Source organism: Ranitomeya variabilis, chromosome 2, assembly GCF_051348905.1.
Source record: "Ranitomeya variabilis isolate aRanVar5 chromosome 2, aRanVar5.hap1, whole genome shotgun sequence".
In the NCBI taxonomy this organism is placed as follows: domain Eukaryota; kingdom Metazoa; phylum Chordata; class Amphibia; order Anura; family Dendrobatidae; genus Ranitomeya; species Ranitomeya variabilis.
This window is the reverse complement of record NC_135233.1, coordinates 500388109-500415042: the sequence shown is the minus strand read 5'-3', so window position 1 is coordinate 500415042 and position 26934 is coordinate 500388109. Positions and strand designations below refer to the sequence as shown.

Sequence of the window (26934 nt, the reverse complement as noted above, 5' to 3'; positions counted from 1 at the left end):
TGCAAAACTGTCCAAGTAAATTACGCTTCTAAATGTCTTCAACATCTAATTTTGACAGGATGGCTTGCAAACTAAAGAGCACAATTCCAAGACACATTGTTCTATGTTTGAATTGGAATGTTATTTTTTTTCTAAATTGTTGTAAACTGTATTTTTGTCTCCTCTTGCAGTTTTTTATCTACCCTAGAGAGAATTTTTAGATTTGTCAAAAGCTATTATGGACCAGTATGGATGTCAGCTGAACCGATCTTCACTATCCAGTAAATGCATGCAATATTATTAATAATAACTGAAAGTACCAGCCATGGCAGAATACCTTCCCGACATTAAATTTTTAAACAGATACTGATACCAGGTATCTATTTTAATTGGCAATATTGTGAATAATATCCTTGGGATAGCACAGCACACTCCGGAATTAGAATAATGTAGACGAGGAGGCAATGCTGACGCACCCCGATTAAAAATTGAAATGCCACCTTAAGTGTTGCTTCATATTAAAAAGTGCAACTTAAATTTTTTAGGTTATTTAAATATTTGCAAACTTGCTATTAATATGGTATAAGTCTGCTGTCAATAAGAAAAAATAGAGTGCAAGAATTTAGCGCATATAAAGTAGTTTTAGAAATCGAGAATTTTCTATATTTTATAAAATATTGCCTTTAGGGAAAAAAGTCAGACTTTAGCAACTATTTTAAGTGCATAAATTGTAAATGTAAATTAATAACTTATTGACTTATATAAAACTTTTTTATAATAATATAATAGTATAGTATTTTATATGTGTAAAAAAAAAATACAGAAAAAAGCCCTCCTTGTTCCCATTATAATTTTTCATGTACAGATTCATATGCTAGTAATAACAGATGCTGCATGATATTCTTCCTCATATTGCCCCAGAAGTTGTCATTCAAGATACTGTCACTATTGCCAATTTCATATTTACTGTTTTCTTTGTGGTTGACCTATTTAAGCTGGTTCAGCAGGTTATTCTTACCTGACATCTGGCAAAACATAAAATTAATGATACCTCCACCTAAAGAATATGAAAAAAGTGAATAAAGTATTCATCATCTTTGACTCTGAACATTTGGAGTGTTGCCTACCTTTTTGGAATCAAACTAAATAATTAAAGATGACTCTCTCGTCTTGGTTATGATGATTCTTATTGTAATCTAAACTTTAGACATATATGTGTTGTAATATTTATAATTAATTTGAAAAGAGTAGAATTTCAGTATTAATATGGACTACTATCACTTCATTGATCTTGTGAGTGAAATATCAGTATGTCCTCAGATCCAAACGTGTCACCTGCAATTTGTGGAGCCAACTGACCAATTGTCTGAAAGAAGCACTGCCATCAACATTTTCTTCCTCTTAGTGATAGGCAAACCCGTGGATGTTTGGGTCCGGCAATTTCGGCAGAGCATTTTAAAAAAATTTGGTTCAGGTATCAGAACAGTACCTGAAATCAAACCTGAACAAGTTTCCCATTCAAATGAATGGGGGTCCAAATATCCGATGTTTCTCATGCTGTCATTTATGTGACAGCGAAAGAAACAACAGCTGTTATGACTGCAATATATTAAGAGTAAGGATGGGCGAACCCGAATGGTAAAGTTTTGGATCCATACCAAACACCCAGTGTCTGTGCATGGACCCCGAACAGAGATTTCTCCCTGAAGTTTGTGTTACTATTCGAGTTCGGCAGTGCAAAAATCCGGTGTTTCCCACGATGTCATCTGTGAGAAATACTGGCTCTAATCGAGCCAGTCAGAGGGCTGCGGTTCCCTCGCTATCATACAGATGACAGTGTGTGAACCAACAGGTGTGACTGCCGGTAAAAAGGTTACCACAGGTCACAGGTGTTGGCTGATGAAAGTACTGTTCTCATCATTTCCGGTCTCGCTAATAATAGAGAGACAAGGAGTATTCATCAGCTGGTAATTGTGCAAGTGTTATCCTGGCAGTCAGCATTATCTTGGCTGGAAATCAAAACAAGATGGGTCCCCACACCATTTTTTAATTTATTTAAATAAATAACTTAAGAAATGGAGTTGGTCGGTCCATTTTTTGCCAATGAAGCAAGCTATTGCCGAAAACTGGGGGCAGGCCCTCAACAGCCTAAAAATAGCAACCCACAGCCACCACAGAAAAGGTGCATCTATTAAATGCACCAATTCTGGCACTTTGCTTGGCTATTTACACGTGCAAGAGAGTTAATATTCGTGGGGTTGATGTCAGCTTTGTAATGTCAGCTGACATTAAGCCTACAGGTTATTAATGGAGAGGCATCTATAAAGCATCCCCATCACTAAACCTATAGTAAAAAGTAATAAAAACACAGACAAAGAAAAGTCCTTTATTTGAAATAAAAACACAGTCTTCTATATTTGAAAGAGACACTCCCCACCCTCTTTTACCCATTTAATAATGTAAAACTTAAAATAAAAAGCAACATATTCCTGACTTGTCCAACGATAATCCATTTGTCCCACAAAGAGCTCAACTGCCAACTCAGTTACATCTTGATGGCATGGCTGAGCAGTTGTATGATACGACTGCTTAGCTGTTAATCCAGGAGAGAGAGAGCTGAGGCTGAGAACTCAGCTGCAATGCCGAGCGCTGATGTCAAAAGGTGACCAGAATTCATAGCCGATGAACTCTGATGAACTCTCTGATGTCAGCGCTTGTGAGAAAGTTCTCATGCAGCCATCACTGATGCACCTCCACTCATTTTATTGACCTCACATCTTGGCGCTGCACCTAAGTTCTGAGCATCAGCTCAGTGTCTCCTGAATTCATAGCTTAGTGGTCGCATCAAGCAGCAGTTGGGCACTTCATGGGACAAATGGATTATTGTCGGAAAGGTGTGGAATATGGTGTATTTTTATTTTTATTTTTTCAATAGGTAAAAGAGGGTCAGGGAGTTTAATTTCAATTAAAGGACTTTATTCTGGCTGTGTATTTATTATAATATTACTATGGGGTTAGTAATGGGGGTGTCTTATAGACGCCTCACCATTACAAACCCCTGGGCTTGATGTCTACTGCCATAAACAGCTGACATCAAATCCAAACCTATTACTCCACTTACCACCATACCAGGGTAAGTGGAAAGAGTGGAGGCTAAATGCCAAAATTTGCACATCTCATGGATATGCCATTTCTGGGGCAGCTGAGAGCTGATATTTTAAGTCTGGGAGGGGGGGGGCAGTATTCATGGCCCTTTCATAGGCTACTCATATCAGCCTGCAGCTATATGTTTAGCCTTTGTTCATATTGAAAATATGGAGGCCCCCACATCATTTTTGGGGAGATTTGCCCTTAAATAGCCAGTAAAGTCTCATCAAACAGATGTGAGCTGATATTAACAGCCTGGGTACATTTATGGATCTTGGCCCTTTCCCAGAATATTAACATCAGCCCCAAGCCATTGGCATTCCCTCAGCTGGCTATGAAAATTAAGGGGACCCCATGCAGTTGGTTTTGTGGTCAGTTTTGCCTGCGCTGGATAGCAAAAATAGAGGGGACCCCAAGCCATTTTTTTATTTTATTTATTGCACCAGCTGGTGAATTCTTTCATCATCATACGCCTGCTCTCGCTGCTATCAGCAAAATCAGGTGTACAATGATGACAGTAGTCGTTTCATCAGCTGACACCTGTGACCAGTGGTAACCCTTTTATCACCAGTAACAGCTGATGGATCACAAACTGTCATCTATATGACAGCGTGAGAACCGCAGTGCTGTGACCAGTGGTAAGGAACATACAGCCAGTCAGAATCGGTGTTTCTCACAGTGTCACACAGATGACAGCATGAGAAACATCGGATGTTCGGGTTGCCAAACCAGAATAGTAACACGCAGTTCAGGGAGAAGTCCGTGTTCGGGGTCTCTGCACGGACATTAGGTGTTCGGTGTGGACCCTGAACTTTACCGTTTGGGTTTGCCCATCCTTATTCTTAATATATTTCAGTCATAATATTATATGATGTGTACTTACAAATTGCTCATTTTGCCTTTCTGCGGAGTGAATTCTTCTCTTTTTCGTTATATCTATGACATCTTGTGATTAAAAACAATCTAGCTACAGTTGTGCTCAAAGTTTATATACCCAAGCAGAACTTTTGCTTTCTTGGCCTTTTTTCAGAAAATATGATTGATAAGACCATAACTTTCTCTCCACTCATGGCTAGTGGTTGGATGAAGCCATTTATTGTCAAACTACTGTGTTTTCTCTTTTTATATCATAATGACAACCCAAAACATCCAAATGTCCCTGATCAAACTTCACATACCCTATTTCTTAATACTGTATATTGCCCCCTATAACATCAATGACAGCTTGAAGTCCTTTGTGGTAGTTGTGGATAAGGTTCTTTTATTTCTCATATGATAAAGCTGCCCACTCTTCTTGGCAAAAAGTCTCCAGTTACTGTAATTTCATGGGCTGTATAGCATGAACTGCGTGCTTGAGATCTCCCCACTCCAGAACTGTCACTTTGTTCTGCTGTAGCCAAAGTCAGGTCGACTTGGCCTTGTGTTTTGGACTGTTGTCATGTTGGAACTTCCAAGTACATCCCATTCGTAGCTTCTGGGCTGATGATTGCAAATTTGCCTCCAGTATTTGCTGATAACGTGCTGCATTCATCTTTCCATCAACTTTGAGCAAGTTTCCTGTGACTTTGTAGCTCACACATCACCAAAACATCAGCAATCCACCTCCGTGCTTTACAGTAGGAATGGTGTTCCTTTCATCATAGGCCTTGTTGACCTCTCTTCAAATGTGATGTTTATGGTTGTGGCCAAAAAGTTAAATTTTTGTCTCATCACTCCAAATTACCTTGTTCTAGAAGTTTTGAGGCTTGTCTCTGTGCTGTTTTGCGTATTGTAGGTGAGATACTTTGTAGCATCTGTGCAGTAATGGTCTTCTTCTGGTGACTCAAACTTGCAGCCCAGTTTTCTTCAAATGCCACCTTATTGTGCATCTTGAAAAAGCCACACCGCTAGTTTTCAGAGTCCAGTATTTCAGCTGATGTTATTTGTGGGTTTTACTTTGCATCCCAAACATTTTTCCTGGCAGTTGTGGATGAAATTTTTGTTGGTCTACCTGTTAGGTGTCGAGCTCCCGTCGCTGCAGTGGAATCTCAAACCATGTCCACTGCTGTCTCCCATTCTCCTTGAGCTGCAGTGGAACCTGCTCAGCAGAGACATCGATCCCAGCGTCTGGCTCAAGCTGATACTGTGCGCTTGGGTACTGCAGCTTTTCCAGGCTCTTCCTTTGTAGCCAGTACTGATCAGCAGCGAGCAGGCATTTCAGGGACTAAGTCCTGCTTTTCCCACACTGAGCATGCCCACGGGACGATCTCCCATTGGAGGTCAGGGGTCACATGCTCAGGTCCTGTTGCGGCTCCTATTGGACCGTCAGGAAGGTCCTGGAGCGCTACGCCTATAAAAGGTTCACATGGCCGCTTGGCCATGCGCTAATGTAAACTTGTAAACTTGTGTGTGTGGATGAATGCCTGTTGATGGTTGAAAGCTCCAAATCATTCCCATCCTTAGTGTTGTTGCCTGATTGCGAATGGTAGAGCTACCTAGCGCCTGCCAGTGCTATCCTGCACATTAGCACAAGATACAGAATCTAGTTAGCAGCGACCGCCAGAGCGGCGCAATGCGCAGATAGTGCGCTTTCCTAGCCCTAGTTAGGGTGGTTAGTGGCGTCAGATAGAGCGGCACTGCACACACTCCGGTGCGGTAAATGTTTTGTTTAGTTAATTCCCTGGCACCACAGTAACGGTGTAGAGCGCAAGAGATCTAGAGGGACTCTTACCCTGAGACTTGGGGCAGAGTTCTGTGTCACCTTTCTTGCGCTCTCTGTGCGGTATTGTTTCCCTGTGATGCAACAGGGTTCGCTTACTTCATACCGGGTGAAGCTAACCCGTGTGTGTACTCTCATTATACTGCCATATAGTTCATCATTACCAAGCAGCAGGTGCCTCAGCTGCACGGTGGACCCCAGACTGCCAACGGACCTTATATCTTCTCTAGTTATTATTTGGTGGGTTCTGCCAGTCCTAGCACTACCTGATTGTGGTTTTGCTTTTACAGAACCTCTAATTTTCCATTTGTTAATCACAGCTTGAATTCTGCTGACTGGCACTATCAATTCCTTGGATATCTTTTTGTATCCCTTTCCTGTTTTATACAGTTCAACTAACTTTTCCCATAGATCTGTTGACAATTCTTTTGTTTTCTCCATGATTAACAATCCAGAAATGTCAGTGGCTGGATGGAAGGTGCAAGATTCTGTCTGGATCCCAGAAATTCTCTCAGCTTTGCACACACACTGATAAGTAGCCATTCAAACCCATTGGTGTCAGCCTCTTTGCATGTTATCAGACCAAAATCACCAGGGTATGTGAAGTTTGATCAGGGTCATTTGGATGTTTTGGGTTGTCATTATGATTTAAAAAGAGAAAACACAGTAGTTTGACAATAAATGGCTTCATCCAACCACTATCCATGAGTGAAGATAAAGTTTTGGTGTTATCATTCATACTTTCTGGAAAAAGGCCAAGATAGCAAAAATTCTGCAAGGATATGTAAACTTTTGAGAATAACGGTAAATCCTTCTAAGCTCTATGTGGAAGCAGGAAATCTCTTTTCCCTGCACCAGTCATGACTGCCAAAGTCTCTGGCAAGGGGAGGAGAAGAAGCAGCAGCTGAATCAGGAGCTGAAGAGGGGGATGACTCATGCAGGGAAAAGAGACTTGCTGTTTCTACACAGAGCAGAGAAAAGAGACGAATTAGCTGGATAGAAAGGCAAAATGAGCATTTGTATGTTCACAACGTTATATAATATGATTATTGCGGTATTAAAAGGATAAAACCTTTGATGGGAGTACTTCTTTAAATTAAATTATGGATTAAAAAAACTATTACTTCAGTAACATAAAGGACAGTTTTTGCAAGTACTTTAATAACTCTTTGAACTATAAAATTGCAAGAAGAATAATGTATGCAAATATACAAAAATCATAATTTAATTATATTTTCTTCTTAAAAGGTTAGCAGTTTTTTATACTTTGGAATTTTATGGGATTCTGAAAATTGCTCTCAGAGGATATAGAAGCTGACAGGAAAAGGGATAAATTCAAAGGCTTGGGATAAAAAGAGCAGCTAATGAATATGTAAAAAGGTAAAGTGATAAACAGGCTCTAAACCTTCACAGCAGGTAGAAATGAATGATACATCTTTTCTTTATCTCCAAGATCAAATGTTTTTAACATAACCACATTTTATAAATTTGTTAAATCCACCCACCTAACAACTTTGGCTAATAACTTTAGCTTTATGGATATCAGTGATGAGCAAATCTGTCGAAATTCAGATTTGACACTTAGCTTGAATTTGGCCAGAAAAGTAGATCTGCATTCAATTTATTCTAGGTGAAGCAAATGTGCTTCAGCATGTTCTAGAATCACTTAAGACCCCAAATCATAATAATCAATAAACATAAAGTGGAAAAATTACAATATAACTCATTCAATATTATTTAATCACCACTAACTTGTCCTACCATCATAATCCCACTCCTGTTCCTCTGTGCAGTTCCTTACAACCTTTTGTGTTACTGTTCCAACACATTGTCTTCTTCATCTTCTCTCTGTCCTGGGGTTTCTGGCATTAAGTAGGCATCAAGTGACATCATAGCGTGCATCAACTGAGGCCTAGCTAGGGCCCAATGAATACGCTTGTCATGACATTTCAATCCACATTGTGGTTATTCAGGCATCTTCAGTGGAGGAAGCCCCAGTGCAGACTAAAGATGGAGAAATGGAAAGCTTTGTGTGATGGGGCTGTAATGAAAAGTTACAAGGATGACCAGTAGAGAAGTGGTAGCAGCAAGGCAAGTGAACAGTGAGGTACTATTTGTTGGCCAAAATTTTGCCAAATTCATACGGAGTGAATTACTAGATATCCGTATTCTGAAGAACACACTTTTTTTAAAATTTGAGTAGAAGTCACAAAATTTGCTAATCTCTGCAAACAAGTTATACAGGGTGGGCCATGTATATGGATACACCTGGGGGGGCCATGCATATGGATACACCTAAATAAAATGGGAATTGTTGGTGATATCAACTTCCTGTTTGTGGCACATTAGCATATGGGAGGGGGGAAACTTTTCAAGATGGGTGGTGACCATGGCGGCCATTTTGTAGTCTGTCATTTTGGATCCAACTTTATAACTGGCCCACCCAGGTGTATCCATATAAATGTCCCACCCTGTACAAACAAGTAACCAAGTAAAGGCAAGCAATGGTTATACAGACAAATATTTTCCATTCAAGAACATTGCAAAGTGACATGATTCATGAGCCATCTGTAGGAAAGAAACAAACCAGATGTCTGAATTATCCTGAGAGATAGGAATTATCTATCAGAAATTGTATTTGATTGTAGAATAGATAACTTTGAGACTTTGAGAAAAGTCTCAGCAGCTTCAAAATATTATTAAAAAAAAATAATGATAATAACTTTACACCTGGCTGGTTCAGTGTCTCAGTTATGGTTCCTATAAGAGATGGCATAGCGCCATGCTTATGTCTGAGTGTTAACCCCTTCACCACCAAGGGTGGTTTGCACGTTAATGACCGGGCCAATTTTTACAATTCTGACCACTGTCCCTTTATGAGGTTATAACTCTGGAACGCTTCAACGGATCTTGGCGATTCTGACATTGTTTTCTCGTGACATATTGTACTTCATGTTAGTGGTAAAATTTCTTCGATATAACTTGCGTTTATTTGTGAAAAAAACGAATATTTGGCGAAAATTTTGAAAATTTCGCAATTTTCCAACTTTGAATATTTATGCCCTTAAATCACAGACATATGTCACACAAAATACTTAATAAATAACATTTCCCACATGTCTACTTTACATCAGCACAATTTTGGAACCAAAATTTTTTTTTGTGACGGAGTTATAAGGGTTAAAAGTTGACCAGCAATTTCTCATTTTTACAACACCATTTTTTTTTAGGGACCACATCTCATTTGAAGTCATTTTGACGGGTCTATATGATAGAAAATACCCAAGTGTGACACCATTCTAAAAACTGCACCCCTCAAGGTACTCAAAACCACTTTCAAGAAGTTTATTAACCCTTCAGGTGTTTCACAGGAATTTTTGGAATGTTTAAATAAAAATGAACATTTAACTTTTTTTCACACAAAATTTATTTCAGCTCCAATTTGTTTTATTTTACCAAGGGTAACAGGAGAAAATAGACCCCAAAAGTTGTTGTGCAATTTGTCCTGAGTACGCTGATACCCCATATGTGGGGGTAAACCACAGTTTGGGCGCGTGGCAGAGCTTGGAAGCAAAGGAGCGCCATTTGACTTTTCAATGCAAAATTGACTGGAATTGAGATGGGACGCCATGTTGCATTTGGAGAGCCCCTGATGTGCCTAAACATTGAAACCCCTAACAAGTGACACCATTTTGGAAAGTAGACCCCCTAAGGAACTTATCTAGATGTGTGGTGAGCACTTTGACCCAACAAGTGCTTTACAGAAGTTTATAATGCAGAGCCGTAAAAATAAAAAATCATATTTTTTCACAAAAATGATCTTTTCACCCCCAATTTTTTATTTTCCCAAGTGTGAGAGAAGAAATTGGACCCCAAAAATTGTTGTGCAATTTGTCCTGAGTACGCTGATACCCCATATGTGGGTGTAAACCATTGTTTGGGCGCAGGGCAGAGCTCGGAAGGGAAGGAGCGCCATTTGACTTTTCAATGCAAAATTGACTGGAATTGAGATGGGACGCCATGTTGCATTTAGAGAGCCCTTGATGTGCCTAAACATTGAAACCCCTAACAAGTGACACCATTTTGGAAAGTAGACCCCCTAAGGAACTTATCTAGATGTGTGGTGAGCACTTTGACCCAACAAGTGCTTTACAGAAGTTTATAATGCAGAGCCGTAAAAATAAAAAATCATATTTTTTCACAAAAATGATCTTTTCACCCCCAATTTTTTATTTTCCCAAGGGTAAGAGAAGAAATTGGACCCCAAAAATTGTTGTGCAATTTGTCCTGAGTACACTGATACCCCATATGTGGGTGTAAACCATTGTTTGGGCGCAGGGCAGAGCTCAGAAGGGAAGAAGCGCCATTTGACTTTTCAATGCAAAATTGACTGGAATTGAGATGGGACGCCATGTTGCGTTTGGAGAGCCCCTAATGTGCCTAAACATTGAAACCCCCCACGAGTGACACCATTTTGGAAAGTAGACCCCTTAAGGAACTTATCTAGATGTGTGTTGAGCACTTTGACCCAACAAGTGCTTTACAGAAGTTTATAATGCAGAGCCGTAAAAATAAAAAATCATATTTTTTCACAAAAATGATCTTTTCACACCCATTTTTTTATTTCCCCAAGGGTAAGAGAAGAAATTAGACCACAAAAGTTGTTGTGCAATTTGTCCTGAGTACGACGATACCCCATATGTGGGTGTAAACCATTGTTTGGGCGCATAGCAGAGCTCAGAAGGGAAGAAGCGCTATTTTACTTTTCAATGCAAAATTGACTGGAATTAAGATGGGATGCCATGTTGCGTTTGGAGAGCCCCTGATGTGCCTAAACATTAAACCCCCCCACAAGTGACACCATTTTGGAAAGTAGACCCCCTAAGGAACTTATCTAGATGTGTTTTGAGAGCTTTGAAGCCCCAAGTGTTTCACTACAGTTTATAACGCAGAGCCGTGAAAATAAAAATTATTTTTTTTTTCACAAAAATGATTTTTTTAGCCCCCAGTTTTGTATTTTCACAAGGGTATCAGGATAAATTGGACCCCAAAAGTTGTTGTCCAATTTGTCTGGAGTACGCTGATACCCCCTATGTGGGGGGGAACCACTGTTTGGGCGCATGACAGAGCTCGGAAGGGAAGGAGCGCCATTTGGAATGCAGACTTAAATGCATTGGTCTGCAGGCGTCACGTTGCATTTGCAGAGCCCCTGATGTACCCAAACAGTACAAACCCCCCACAAGTGACCCCATATTGGAAACTAGACCCCCCAAGGAACTTATCTAGATGTGTTGTGAGAACTTTGAACCCCCAAGTGTTTCACTACAGTTTATAACGCAGAGCCGTAAAAATAAAAATTATTTTTTTTTTTCACAAAAATGATTTTTTAGCCCCCAGTTTTGTATTTTCACAAGGGTATCAGGATAAATTGGACCCTAAAGGTTGTTGTTCAATTTGTCCTGAGTATGCTGATACCCCCTATGTGGGGGGGAACCACTGTTTGGGCGCATGACAGAGCTCGGAAGGGAAGGAGCGCCATTTGGAATGCAGACTTAAATGGATTGGTCTGCAGGCGTCACGTTGCATTTGCAGAGCCCCTGATGTACCCAAACAGTACAAACCCCCCACAAGTGACCCCATATTGGAAACTAGACCCCCCAAGGAACTTATCTAGATGTGTTGTGAGAACTTTGAACCCCCAAGTGTTTCACTACAGTTTATAACGCAGAGCCGTGAAAATAAAAATTATTTTTTTTTTTCACAAAAATGATTTTTTAGCCCCCAGTTTTGTATTTTCACAAGGGTATCAGGATAAATTGGACCCTAAATGTTGTTGTCCAATTTGTCCTGAGTACGCTGATACCCCCTATGTGGGGGGGAACCACTGTTTGGGCGCATGACAGAGCTCGGAAGGGAAGGAGTGCCATTTGGAATGCAGACTTAAATGGATTGGTCTGCAGGCGTCACGTTGCATTTGCAGAGCCCCTGATGTACCCAAATAGTACAAACCCCCCACAAGTGACCCCATATTGGAAACTAGACCTCCCAAGGAACTTATCTAGATGTGTTGTGAGAACTTTGAACCACCAAGTGTTTCACTACAGTTTACAACGCAGAGCCGTGAAAATAAAACATATTTTTTTTCCCACAAAAATGATTTTTAGCCCCCCAAATTTTTATTTTCCCAAGGATAACAAGAGAACTTGGACCCCAGAAGTTGTTGTTCAATTTGTCCCTAGTACGCTGATACCCCATATGTTGGGGTAAACCCCTTTTTGGACGCACGGGAGAGCTCGGAAGGGAAGGAGCACTGTTTTACTTTTTCAACGCAGAATTGGCTGGAATTGAGATTGGACGCCATGTCACGTTTGGAGAGCCCCTGATGTGCCTGAACAGTGGAAACTCCCCAATTCTACCTGAAACCCTACCCCTAACCTCACCCCTAACTGTTTACTGAACATTTTCTGACAGTCATAAGTGCCACGTATATAAGTGCCACGTATATAAGTGCCACGTATATAAGTGCCACGTATATAAGTGCCACGTATTTAAGAGCCACGTATTTAAGTGCCACGATATTTCAGTGCCACGTATTTTAGTGCCACGTATTTTAGTGCCACGTATTTCAGTGCCACGTATTTCAGGCACTGAAAAATACGTGGCACGTAAATACTTCAGTGCCACGATATTTCAGTGCCACGATATTTCAGTGCCACGTATTTCAGTGCCACGTATTTCAGTGCCACGTATTCCAGGCACTGAAAAATACGTGGCACTGAAATACGTGGCACTGAAATACGTGGCACTGAAATACGTGGCACTGAAATACGTGGCACTTAAATACGTGGCACTTAAATACGTGGCACTGAAATACGTGGCACTGAAATACGTGGCACTTAAATACGTGGCACTTAAATACGTGGCACTTAAATACGTGGCACTTATATACGTGGCCACTGAAATATCGTGGCACTTATATACGTATATACGTATATAAACGTATATTTCAGTGCCACGTATTTCAGTGCCACGTATTTCAGGTTAGGGGTAGGGTTAGGGGTAGGGTTAGGGTTTTTTGTTTTTTTTCTTGTTTTCTTGTGTTTTTCTATAAAAACGCATGCGTTTTACCGCGTTTACATGCATTTTTTCACACATGTGGTTTTTTTAAAAAACGCATGCAGATAAAAACGCAAGTGTGAAACCAGACTAAAAGACGCTTTTTATAGCAAAAAAGTTTTTGCGTTACCACATTTTGAGACCTATAATTTTTCCACATTTTGCTCCACAGAGTCATGTGAGGTCTTGTTTTTTGCGGGACGAGTTGACGTTTTTATTGGTAACATTTTCGGACACGTGACCATTTTTTATCACTTTTTATTCCGATTTTTGTGAGGCAGAATAACCAAAAACCAGCTATTCATGAATTTCTTTTGGGTGAGGCGTTTATACCGTTCTGCGCTTGGTAAAATTGATAAAGCAGTTTTATTCGTCGGGTCAGTACGATTACAGGGATACCTCATTTATATCATTTTTTTATGTTTTGACGCTTTCATACGATAAAAACTATTTTATAGAAAAAATAATTATTTTGGCATCGCTTTATTCTGAGGACTATAACTTTTTTTTTTTTTTGCTGATGATGCTGTATGGCGGCTCGTTTTTTGCGGTACAAGATGATGCTTTCAGCGGTAACATGGTTATTTATATCCGTCTTTTTGATCGCGTGTTATTCCACTTTTTGTTCGGCGGTATGGTAATAAAGCGTTGTTTTTTGCCTCGTTTTTTTTTTTTTTTTCTTACGGTGTTTACTGAAGGGGTTAACTAGTGGGCCAGTTTTATAGGTTGGGTCGTTACGGACGCGGCGATACTAAATATGTGTACTTTTATTGTTTTTGTTTGTTTTTTTTAGATAAAGAAATGTATTTATGGGAATAATATTTTTTTTTTTATTATTATTTATTTAGGAATTTTTTTTATTTTTTTTTACACATGTGGAAATTTTTTTTTTAACTTTTTTACTTTGTCCCAGGGGGGGACATCACAGATCGCAGATCTGATAGTGTGCACAGCACTCTATCAGATCTGCGATCATACTTTCATCGGAGCAGGCTGCAGCTTTCATCTGCAGCCTGCTCCGACCCGGAAGTGCTCCCTGCAGGACCCGGATACAGCCCCTCGGCCATTTTGGATCCGGGGCCTGCAGGGAGAAGACGTTCGGTACGAGGTGAGTACATCACCTTGTACCGATCGTCTCAGGGAAGCCCGCAGGGAGCCCCCTCCCTGCGCAATGCTTCCCTGTACCGCCGGTACACCGCGATCATGTTTGATCGCGGTGTGCCGGGGGTTAATGTGCCGGGGGCGGTCCGTGACCGCTCCTGGCACATAGTGCCGGATGTCAGCTGCGATATGCAGCCGACACCCGGCCGCGATCGGCCGCGCTCCCCCCGTGAGCGCGGCCGATCGCGTATGACGTACTATCCCGTCGGCGGTCATGGGGGCCCACCCCACCTCGACGGGATAGTACGTCAAATGTCGGTAAGGGGTTAACTGTCAATGATTATTTTGAATAAATTTCAGGGTATAGCTGTCAAACTTATACATTATTCCTGCTTTGTTAATATTAACTCTAATCTCGCTTTAGCTAGGTGTGATATTGGAGAATTATGCTGTATTAGTGGACCATGATTTCTTGATAAAATGTGATTAAAAAATAACTTCACTCAAAATTTAACACTAATGAGTTCAAATTCATGAAGGAAATAAATAGCATATTTTTAGTGGTGAACCTTACTACTTATTATATTTTACCATAGGCAATATAATGGATTGAACAGATTAAGCTATTCTTAAGGGCACCATTGAGTGGCAGGAGGGCTGTAATTTTTACATTAGAAAAACAAGCTTTGCCCTTATATTTCTTAGTACAGTCAAAAAGGCACCACATCTGAGCTACTGATCATAAGTTGTTGGGTTCAATAAATGTTTATTGGGAAGTAAATGGAACCTGTCACAATGAAAGTATATGCAAAATTAAAAGGCAAAATATGATGTAAAAAGGAGTGGATGATTGACAGGAACAAATATTGAGTTGACTGTGTATAAAATTTTATAAAATGTAGGAGAGGTATGGGAAGCAGAAATAAAGAGACCGATGATGTAAAAATGTTTATTGTAGGCATACAGGGTGGGGGTAGGATGGATGGAAATAGGCTGCTAAAATGGCCAGCCCCAAGTTAATAACTACACATTTTTGAATGACACGGGTAAGAAGTAAATTGTGGAGATGTGCGGATATTTTTAAGTATAAATTCACTTTGCAAATTTTCCCAAAAGATTTGATTTGCGTAAATAAATTTGTGCCAATTTCAATACTGTAAATTTACAGGTGAAAGAGAGAGAGAGGTCACTGCTGACCATAAGAGCTTGTACACTCCAGCAGAGTGAGACTTAGGGCCAGGGTCACACAAGCATATATTCTCTACTAAAGTGAGAGAAAGTGAGAGAAGGGGTCCTAGGGGCACGGGTAGTCAGAAATCCACCCATGGGGCCCGCTGACCATCGCCAGGTGGAGGGACCAGGTCTCAGTGGGGAACTGACCCCAAGACTGGTGTAAATCTACAAGGCTCAGCTAGCCAGCCAGAGGCTGTGGTATCTGTATGTGCTACAGCCACATCCACACATATTCGCTGAAAAGGGAGCATCATAGGACCCAGGGGACTAGAGAGACGTCGCCCAACAAGAACCAGGGCTGCTGGCTTAGGAGACTATGTTTGAAGGAGCATGGCAGGAGAGGAGGCAGCCAGAGCAGTGAGATGGCCAGGAAAGGAACATAAGAGAAGAGTCCTGAAGAAGTGTACCTCAAATCATCTGGGGGTTGGCTGGGCCACCAGCCCGGAGGACACAGCACACAACTGGAGACAGTAATCTGTAGAACTGTGAGTAAAGCATTGAAAACTGCACCCAGCTGTGCCTTCTGAATTATTCCTGAGTCACTTGCTCTGCACTACAACTACCACAGCCACCATTATTACAATCAACACCTATATCTGCACTGGGGACTAGCTTTGCCCGTGGAGAGCTGAAACATCTGAGGCTTCTTTCACACTAGCGTCGGCACGAGGCCGTCGCTATGCGTCGGCCCGACGTGCCGACGTGCGTTGTGAAAGTAATGCCCAACGTGGGCAGTGGAAGCAGTCTTACGACGCTTCCACTGCCCCATTGTAATGTCCGGGGAGAAGGGGGCGGAGTTTCGGCCGCGCATGCGCGGTCAAAAATGGCAGACACGACGAGCAAAAAAACGTTACATGTAACTTTTTTTGTGCCGACAATCCACCAAAACACGAAGCAACCGTCGCACGACATGTGGCCATACGTCGCAATGCATCGCTAATGAAAGTCTATGGGTAAAAAATGCATCCTGCAGACAACTTTGCACGATGCGTTTTTTCTCATAAACGACGCATTGCGATGTATTACAAACTACGCTAGTGTGAAAGTAGCCTTAGCTGCATCACCAACTGCCACAGTGCATCTAAACTGCAGCTTTGGCCATATTGACCGAGTACCATGGATGGCGTCATGAACAATTCCCCTATAAACATTATTCCCCTTTAATTTCATCATCGCTTTTATTGGACGCCCAGGGCCACAGACCGGGTGACTGCTGCTGTGACACATCCCTTTAAGAACCGGCCTGGTACCGAGTATCCCCACAGCCCTGGCAGGCGCAACACATGCACTGTCCTTAGAGTCATTCAATTAAACACCAGCTGGCAAATCAACCTGCTCATGCGACATCCATGGCAATGCTGGTGCCAGTGAAACATTTCAAACATGTTCAAACATGAGCCAGATCAATGAAAATGCAGTGGCCTGTCATTCAAACAATGTGGTGGAGTGGGGAGGGTCAGGAGGAGAAGACTCCTGTGCACTTAACTCTCATTACCAGAAAAGGTCAAATGCTGATTAAAGAAGCAAAAAGAATTTCTTCACCAAAGGTATTGATTTAATCTGTATAACAGTGCTATTATAGCATTGTCTCTAAATTGCAAAGTTGTGCTGACTGGTTCTCCTTAAATAAGCACTTCTCAATTGATTTTTTAATACTCTATTTAAAGCCGTCGTAGGTCATTTTATTTGCTTATTCCTTCTTTGATCTGCATTAGTAGCTTTAGCCATTTTTATTATTATTATTATTATTATTATTTATTTATATAGCACCATTAATTCCATGGTGCTGTACATGAGACGGGGTTACATCAAAATACAAATATCACTTACAGTAAATAAACTAACAATTACAGACTGATACAGAGGGGAGATGACCCAGTCCTTGTGGGCTTACATTCTACAGGATTGTGGGGAAGGAGACAGTAGGTCGGGGGATGTGATAGCTCCGAGGGTGTTGAGGTGGTCATGTGGTCATTACAGGTTGTAATCTTCTTTGAAGAGATGGGTTTTCAGGTTCCATCTGAAGGATCCAAATGTGGTGGATAACCGGACATGTTGGGGCACAGAATTCCAGATGATGGGGGACATTTGGGAGAAGTCTTGGAGGCAATTGGGTGAGGAGCGAATAAGCGTGGAGGAGAGAAGGAGGTCTGGGGGGGGCAGAGATTATGTGAGGGAAGATATTGAGAAATTAGTATGGAAGTATACGGAGGACAAAGGTTATGGATGGCTTTGTAGTTCAGTGCTAGTAGTTTAAACTGGATACGCTGGGAAATTGGGAGCCAGTGAAGGGATTTACAAAGAGGGTAAATAGGAGTGTAGCGAGGAGAGAGATTAATTAGTCGGGCAGCAGAATTAAGGATGGACTGGAGGGGTGCGAGAGTGTTAGAGGGTAGGCCACAAAGGAGGATGTTGCAGTAGTTGAGGCAAGAGATGATTAGGGCATGCACAAACATTTTGGTAGAGTGAGGGTTGAGGAAACGATGGATTCTGGAAATATTTTTGAGCTGGAGGTAACAGGAGGTGGTGAGAGATGTGCTGTTTAAAGGACAGAGCAGAGTCAAGGGTTACTCCGAGGCAGCGGATTCCCGGGACGGGGGAAAGTGTGAATTAATTTATTGTGATAGATACATCAGGTAGGGAAGGTGTGCGAGATGGAGGAAGGATAATTAGTTCGGTTTTGTCCACATTGAGTTTGAGGAAGCGGGAGGAGAAGAAAGAGGATATGGCTGATAGACACTCTGGGATTCTGGAGAGCAGGGAGGTGACATCAGGGCCAGAGAGGTAGATCTGAGTGTCATCGGCATATAGATGGTACTGGAAGCCATAGGACTTTATGAGTTGCCCCAGACCAAGGGTATAGATTGAGAAGAGAAGAGGTCCTAGGACAGAGCCTTGACTGTCACCAACAGAGAGGGGGTGAGATGAAGAGGTAGTATGGGAGTGGGAAACGCTACATGTGCAGTTGGTGAGGTATGAGGAGATCCAGGATACGGCGAGGTCTTTGACACCAAAGGAAGAGAGAATCTGTAGTAGGAAGCAGTGGTGAACTGTGTTGAAGGCAAAGGACAAGTCTAGAAGGAGGAGTATAGAGAACTGTCTGTTAGCTTTGGCTGTAAGTGGTTCGTAAGTTTGGACAGGGCAGACTCAGTGGAATGGTGGGGACAGAAGCCAGATTGTAGGCTGTCGAAGAGAGAGTTAGATGCAAGATGAGAGTAAAGTTCAACGTGGACGTGCTGCTCAAGTAGTTTGGAAGCAAATGGGAGCAAAGCTATGGGGCGGTAGCTGAACATAGCGCTTGGGTCAAGGGAAGGCTTTTTGAGGATAGGTGTGATTGTGGCATGTGGCAGCCATCATACATTTTTAAATAATATAAAAAATAATAATATTAATAGGGCTGTCTACTGCTAAGACAACCCCTTCTCAATCTGAATGTTTGCCTCCGTTAAAATGAAAACACTTACACTCACATCCCATGCCGGAGCAGTTCCAGCAGTGACGGCATTCTCGTTCCTTATGCCACATGAGCTCAGAACTGAAATCACTGTCTCCACCTACGGACATATAGGTAATCAAGAGGATATGAGTAGATAGCTGCAGCTCTGACTTACTCTTGATTACTAGTGTTGAGCGATACCGTCCGATACTTGAAAGTATCGGTATCGGAAAGTATCGGCCGATACCAGCAAAGTATCGGATCTCGCCGATACCGATACCCGATACCAATACAAGTCAATGGGACTCAAGTATCGGAAGGTATCCCTGATGGTTCCCAGGGTCTGAAGGAGAGGAAACTCTCCTTCAGGCCCTGGGATCCATATGAATGTGTAAAATAAAGAATTAAAATAAAAAATATTGATATACTCACCTCTCCGAGGCAGCCTGGACCTTACCGCTGTGAACCGGCAGCCTTCTTTGCTTAAAATGAGCGCGTTCAGTACCTTCCATGACGTCACGGCTTCTGATTGGTCGCGTGCCGCTCATGTGACCGCCACGCGACCAATCAGAAGCCGTGACGTCATCCCTCAGGTCCTAAATTCCTAGAAGGGAATTTAGGACCTGAGGGATGACGTCGCGGCTTGTGATTGGTCGCGTGGCGGTCACATGAGCGGCACGCGACCAATCAGAAGCCGTGACGTCATGGAAGGTGCTGAATGCGCTCATTTTAAGCAAAGCAGGCTGCCGGTTACTACCAGGGCGCGTCAGAGGGTGAGTATATCCCTATTTTTTATTTTAATTCTTTATTTTTTACATGGATATGGATCCCAGGGCCTGAAGGAGAGTTTCCTCTCCTTCAGACCCTGGGAACCATACACTGGGAACTTCCGATTCCGATTCCCGATACCACAAAAGTATCGGATCTCGGTATCGGAATTCCGATACCGCAAGTATCGGCCGATACCCGATACTTGCGGTATCGGAATGCTCAACACTATTGATTACTTATTCGTCTGAAGGTGGGGACAGTGACACCGGTGCTAATTGGCCACAGGGCTCACGTGAGAAGACAATGTCATATGAGCCCCGGGAACGAGAGTGTCAACATCGCTTGAATGGCGCTAACACAAAATGCGAGTATGCATTTTTATTTTAATGGAGGCAAACATTCAGATTGAGAATGGGTTGTCCTAGTAGTGTAAAAACCCTTTAAGCTTCCCTATTGCTATGATTGTGTGTTGACCATAAATTGAGTCAAATACAATGTGCTCTTTTTCCTTTATATTCAAAGAATATCCTTAACCCTTCACGCCACAGCCCTTTTTAGATTTTTTGTTTTCGTTTTTCGCTCCCCTCCTTCCCAGAGCAATAACTTTTTTATTTTTCCGTCAATATGGCCATATGAGGGCTTATTTTTTGCGGGACGAGTTGTACTTTTGAACATAACCATTGGTTTTACCATGTCCTGTACTAGAAAACGGGAAAAATTTCCAAGTGTGGTGAAATTGCAAAAAAAAGTGCAATCCCACACTGGTTTTTTGCTTGGATTTTTTGCTAGGTTCACTAAATGTTAAAACTGACCTGCCATTATGATTCTCCAGGTCATTATGAGCTCATAGACACCAAACATGTCAAGGCGCTGGATAAATGCTGCTGTCAGCGTTTGACATCGGCATTTAACTGGTTAGTAGAGGTGGGTGAATAGCGATTTCACCCGCCGCTATTGCGCGCACATGTCAACTGTACAAAACAGCTGACATGTCTCGACTTTGATGTGGGGTCACCGCCGGAGCCCACAATTAAAGGGGGAGACATGACATGTCTACAATCTACAACATCTACAAACACAAAACCCAGCTGCATTTTAAATGCAGGAGGGGGATATCACACAGTGGTGGTCCACTTTCAATTCAATTGGCCCCAACTCCATAACATTGCATAACAAAATAGGAGAACACGGAGTACATAAGTGCATATAAACCTTTTTGTAATTTATTTGTCTATTGAAAGATATATGTATAAAAAACATTACAATACAAAAAACACATTCAGGGAAACACAGAGATATTGAGGTCATGGTCTATAGTCGGATAAGCATGCACTCGCACATGATATCAATCACATGGATTGAGAGTTATTATGTCAATGCACCAATAGGGGTCAAAAAGGCACTAGTATCTATATACTGTATGTATTTGTATCAATGTGCATCATAATTTAAAAGACAATGCCAAATCCTGATAAGATGTATCCTACCTGAGGCGTGAAGGTGCTACAGCCAGTGTTTATTACAAAATTGCACATGCCCCGCAATCTACCCAGAAAGGGAAAGAGGGAAGAAAAAAAAAAAGGTGCTATAGTGCAGTGTGTCAGAGGAAGGTACCATTCCATGGAGCAAATGTATTTAAAGTAACTATATACTATACCTATGGCTCATCGGTCCTTACCCAGAAGCAAGACAGTGACCCCCCTGGTCAGGTGCAGCAGTCCTAACACGCGTTTTGCGCTTTCTCAAGGGAATGTCAAATACAAATACAATGTGCTCTTTTTCCTTTATATTCTAAGAATATCCTTAATCATTAGATTTTTTAAATATATTTGCATTATTTTTATGCTTTTAATAAGCACCTCTACAAACAATATAACATACAAATAATGACTGATCATTGGAGGTGAAAAAAGCAGATGACAAAAGGTAAAAATAAATAAAAACTTTTCTGAGGAACTGAAAAATAAAAATTAAAGCAAATGTCACTTTGACTGGTTTCATCCATTTTTTATGCTCTATTTTTTATTAAACCAAAAATAGATGACTGTCTAGTAAACATAACTTTAGTTTTATCATGTGATATAAGTCAGCGCCCATTCTTTATTTCAACTCAACAAATGTTTATCTTCCAATCAGTGGCGTAACTACAAAGTGAGGGGCCCCGATGCGAACTTACAAATGGGGCCCCCCGCGCCAAAATATTTCCCACCGAAATTCACATTTTCCCTATTCATTTCACACACTATACTTTTGTTGCTTTGTTCTATAGTCTGACCTAATACTGTCCTGTAATCGCTGAGAAAAATGATTTTATAACTAACATGTCCCTATACTAATTATGGTGATGTCTTTGGAAGTGCAGACTCTGGGCGTTCATGTCCTTCCTCGCTCTAATTCCAAGCGCACTCCCGGCGTTTGAAATCTGTGTGCTGTTTCTTCCTGGTATGACGCTGCAGTGCGTCATTTCCGAACCTGTGCAGTGTGGGGGAGTATTGGGTGTACTGGTCGGCTCCAGAGCATTCTGACGCTGGCGAGTACACCCAATACTCCCCCACAGTGCACATGCTGGGCTCTGCCCACAGCCGTGTACCATTCTTCCCGACTCAGAAATTTACAGCCCGTACACTTGCGGCTTCGCTCCGTGAACCCCGTACACACATGGCTCTGCTCCGTACACCTTGTACACACGCGGCTCTGCTCCTTACACCCGCGGATCTGCTCCATACACCTCCTACACACGCAGATCCACTCCGTACACCTCACACAAACAGCTCCACTCCATACACACGCAGCTCCGCTCCGTACACACGCGGCTCCGCTTCGTACACTCCGTACACACACGGCTCCGCTCCGTCCACCCCGTACACATGCGGCTCCGCACACCTCGTATACAAGCGGCTCCGCTCCATACACCTCATAAACACGCAGCACCACGCCATACACAACTCCGCTCACCTCTTTCACACTCGGCTCAGCTTTGCACACCTCGTACACACCTGACTCCACTCCGTGCACCTCGTACACATTGCTCCACTAAACACATACACAGCTCTGCTCTGTACACCTTGTACACACACGGCTCTGCTACATCCACACTATAAACCCCTCCTTGTCATGTCGGACGCTGTTCAGACCAGGTCGTCCGACAGGCAGCGGTAATTCCGCTTTTGACAACTATTTGCTCATTGGTGTCTGCTAGATTTTATCTAGCTGTTCCGGGGTTAATTTACCTAATCCTCGGATTGGAAGCTGGGCCATTCCCATTGCCTTTAAATAGTTCTCCTGATCATTGGGCATCGCCGATTATAGCTTCTGTCTTGTGCGTTGTTATCTCTGTCTGGAGTGGAGAGCTGGTTGTTGGAGATTCGTTGCTGGTGGTGTATTTTCCTCTGTCTTATTTACTCCTTCCTATATTTGTGTTTATTTTTCCCTGCACATTTATAGTGTATTCCTGAGTGTCTGCGGCGTGGTGTATATTTTCCTTTATCCTTGTCTGTGCTAACTGTGGGTATTGGAATATTACCTCTTCACTGGGTGGAGGGCGGAGGTATTAGGGTTAAAACAGGAGTCAGGGTGAGGTTCGAGGCCTGGACATGCACACCATCAGTGTAAACTCCAGGTAGAGGGTCAGTCAGTAGGGTTGAGCGAAACGGGTCGATCATTTTCAAAAGTCGCCGACTTTTGGCTAAGTCGGCGTCTCATGAAACCCGATCCGACCCCTGTGCTTGTCGGCCATGCGGTACGCGACTTTCGCGCCAAAGTCGCGTTTCAATGACGCGAAAAGCGCCATTTCTCAGCCAATGAAGGTGAACGCAGAGTGTGGGCAGCGTGATGACATAGATCCTGGTCCCCACCATCTTAGAGAAGGGCATTGCAGTGATTGGCTTGCTGTCTGCGGCGTCACAGGGGCTATAAAGGGGCGTTCCCGCCGACCGCCATCTTACTGCTGCTGATCTGAGCTTAGGGACAGGTTGCTGCCGCTTCATCAGAAGCAGGGAGAGCGTTAGGCAGGGTCCACTAACCACCAAACCGCTTGTGCTGCAGCGATTTCCACTGTCCAACACCACCTTCGGTGTGCAGGAACAGTGGAAGCTATTTTTTTTTTTTTTTCCCCTCAGCGCTGTAGCTCATTGGGCTGCCCTAGAAGGCTCCGTGATAGCTGTATTGCTGTGTGTACGCCACTGTGGAAACCAACTGCTTTTTTCAAAGCACATATCCTCTTGTTCCTTCCTTTCTGCACAGCTATCTTTTTTGTTTGTCCACACTTTTTATTTAATTTGTGCATCAGTCCACTCCTATTGCTGCCTGCCATACCTGGCTTACATTACTGCAGGGAGATAGTAATTGTAGGACAGTTTTTTTTTTTTTTTTTTTTTTTTTTTGTGGGAGATTAAGATTGGCATTTCTGCTACAGTGCCATCCCTGTGTGTGCCATCTCTCACTGAGTGGGCCATAGAAAGCCTATTTATTTTTTCCGTGATTTGTGTTCTAAAATCTACCTCAACACAGAAACACTACATCAATCAGTGGGAGAAAAATATTGGCCTCAGTCAGGGCTTGTGTGCCACTGCTGTGTGTGCGCTATCTCTCATTCAGTGGGCTATAGCAAGCCTATATTTTTTTTTTTTTTTTTTTTTTAATATTATTTGGTTTCAAAAGTCTCCCTGAAAAAAAAAAAAAACCTAAAAAAACAGTGGGAGAGTAATATTGCCCTTTCAGCTTGTGTGCCAGTCTTGACTCCTGGGTGTGCCACCTCTCTCCCTCTCATTCAGTGGGCCATAGAAAGCCTATTTATTTTTTTTTTTAAATATTATTGGGTTTCTAAAGTCTCCCTGAAAAAAACAAAAAATACATAAAAAAACAGTGGGAGAGTAATATTGCCCTTTCAGCTTGTGTGCCAGTCTTGACTCCTGGGTGTGCCACCTCTCTCCCTTTCATTCAGTGGGCCATAGAAAGCCTATTTATTTTTTCCGTGATTTGTGTTCTAAATTCTACCTCAACACAAAAACACTACATCAATCAGTGGGAGAAAAATATTGGCCTCAGTCAGGGCTTGTGTGCCACTGCTGTGTGTGCTATCTCTCATTCAGTGGGCTATAGCAAGCCTATTTTTTTTTTTTTTTTTTTTTTTTTAATATTATTTGGTTTCTAAAGTCTCCCTGAAAAAAAAAAAAAACCTAAAAAAACAGTGGGAGAGTAATATTGCCCTTTCAGCTTGTGTGCCAGTCTTGACTCCTGGGTGTGCCACCTCTCTCCCTCTCATTCAGTGGGCCATAGAAAGCCTATTTATTTTTTTTTTTAAATATTATTGGGTTTCTAAAGTCTCCCTGAAAAAAACAAAAAATACATAAAAAAACAGTGGGAGAGTAATATTGCCCTTTCAGCTTGTGTGCCAGTCTTGACTCCTGGGTGTGCCACCTCTCTCCCTTTCATTCAGTGGGCCATAGAAAGCCTATTTATTTTTTCCGTGATTTGTGTTCTAAATTCTACCTCAACACAAAAACACTACATCAATCAGTGGGAGAAAAATATTGGCCTCAGTCAGGGCTTGTGTGCCACTGCTGTGTGTGCTATCTCTCATTCAGTGGGCTATAGCAAGCCTATTTTTTTTTTTTTTTTTTTTTTTTTAATATTATTTGGTTTCTAAAGTCTCCCTGAAAAAAAAAAAAAACCTAAAAAAACAGTGGGAGAGTAATATTGCCCTTTCAGCTTGTGTGCCAGTCTTGACTCCTGGGTGTGCCACCTCTCTCCCTCTCATTCAGTGGGCCATAGAAAGCCTATTTATTTTTTTTTTTAAATATTATTGGGTTTCTAAAGTCTCCCTGAAAAAACAAAAAATACATAAAAAAACAGTGGGAGAGTAATATTGCCCTTTCAGCTTGTGTGCCAGTCTTGACTCCTGGGTGTGCCACCTCTCTCCCTTTCATTCAGTGGGCCATAGAAAGCCTATTTTTTTTTTTTTTAATATTATTTGGTTTCTAATTCTCCCTGAAAAAAAAAAAAAAACCTAAAAAAACAGTGGGAGAGTAATATTGCCCTTTCAGCTTGTGTGCCAGTCTTGACTCCTGGGTGTGCCACCTCTCTCCCTCTCATTCAGTGGGCCATAGAAAGCCTATTTATTTTTTTTTTTAAATATTATTGGGTTTCTAAAGTCTCCCTGAAAAAACAAAAAATACATAAAAAAACAGTGGGAGAGTAATATTGCCCTTTCAGCTTGTGTGCCAGTCTTGACTCCTGGGTGTGCCACCTCTCTCCCTTTCATTCAGTGGGCCATAGAAAGCCTATTTTTTTTTTTTTTAATATTATTTGGTTTCTAATTCTCCCTGAAAAAAAAAAAAAAACCTAAAAAAACAGTGGGAGAGTAATATTGCCCTTTCAGCTTGTGTGCCAGTCTTGACTCCTGGGTGTGCCACCTCTCTCCCTCTCATTCAGTGGGCCATAGAAAGCCTTTTTTTTTTTTGGTTTTTTTAATATTATTTGGTTTCTAAAGTCTCCCTGAAAAAAACAAAAAAAACATAAAAAAACAGTGGGAGAGTAATATTGCCCTTTCAGCTTGTGTGCCAGTCTTGACTCCTGGGTGTGCCACCTCTCTCCCTTTCATTCAGTGGGCCATAGAAAGCCTATTTTTTTTTTTTTTAATATTATTTGGTTTCTAATTCTCCCTGAAAAAAAAAAAAAAACCTAAAAAAACAGTGGGAGAGTAATATTGCCCTTTCAGCTTGTGTGCCAGTCTTGACTCCTGGGTGTGCCACCTCTCTCCCTCTCATTCAGTGGGCCATAGAAAGCCTTTTTTTTTTTGGTTTTTTTAATATTATTTGGTTTCTAAAGTCTCCCTGAAAAAAACAAAAAAAACATAAAAAACAGTGGGAGAGTAATATTGCCCTTTCAGCTTGTGCGCCAGTCTTGACTCCTGGTTGTGCCACCTCTCTCTCTCTAATTGTGGGCCATAGAAAGCCTTTTTTTTTTTTTTTTTTAATATTATTTGGTTTCTAAAGTCTCCCTGAGAAAAAAAAATAAATAAATTAGGTGGGAGATTAATATTGACATTAGTGCTTGAGTGACAGTCCTGCGTGTGTGTCATCTCTGTGATTTTGTGCCACAGAAAACAGAGTGTGTAACATTGTGCCTGATTTTCCTTGTGGTCTCACCAACCTGTTAAGGGATATTGAAATCATACTGAAGTTATAGCTCACCGTGTAAGTTGTTTGATAGCAACAAATAAAGTTACTTTGGTTAAGATTTTAAAACAATGAGGAAGTCTGGTGCAAGAGGTCGTCGTGGGCGTTCATTGTCAGCTGGTAATGATGGTAGTGGTAGTGGAGCATCAGGTGGTCGTGGGGATAAAAATATTCCACCTAAGTCTGGAGCTGTGGAGCCAGTTTCGTCGTCAGGCTACACAAGGCCTCGAACGCTCTCTTTTCTGGGAGTAGGAAAACCGCTTTTAAAGGCGGAG

At 41.8% G+C, this 26934-nt stretch overlaps 1 protein-coding gene across 1 annotated transcript in view; it reads right to left on the bottom strand.

The window, feature by feature from the left end:
* The window catches only part of LUZP2 (leucine zipper protein 2), a 1211598-nt gene that overhangs the window by 751244 nt on the left and 433420 nt on the right, over positions 1-26934 (bottom strand). The window lies entirely within an intron of this gene.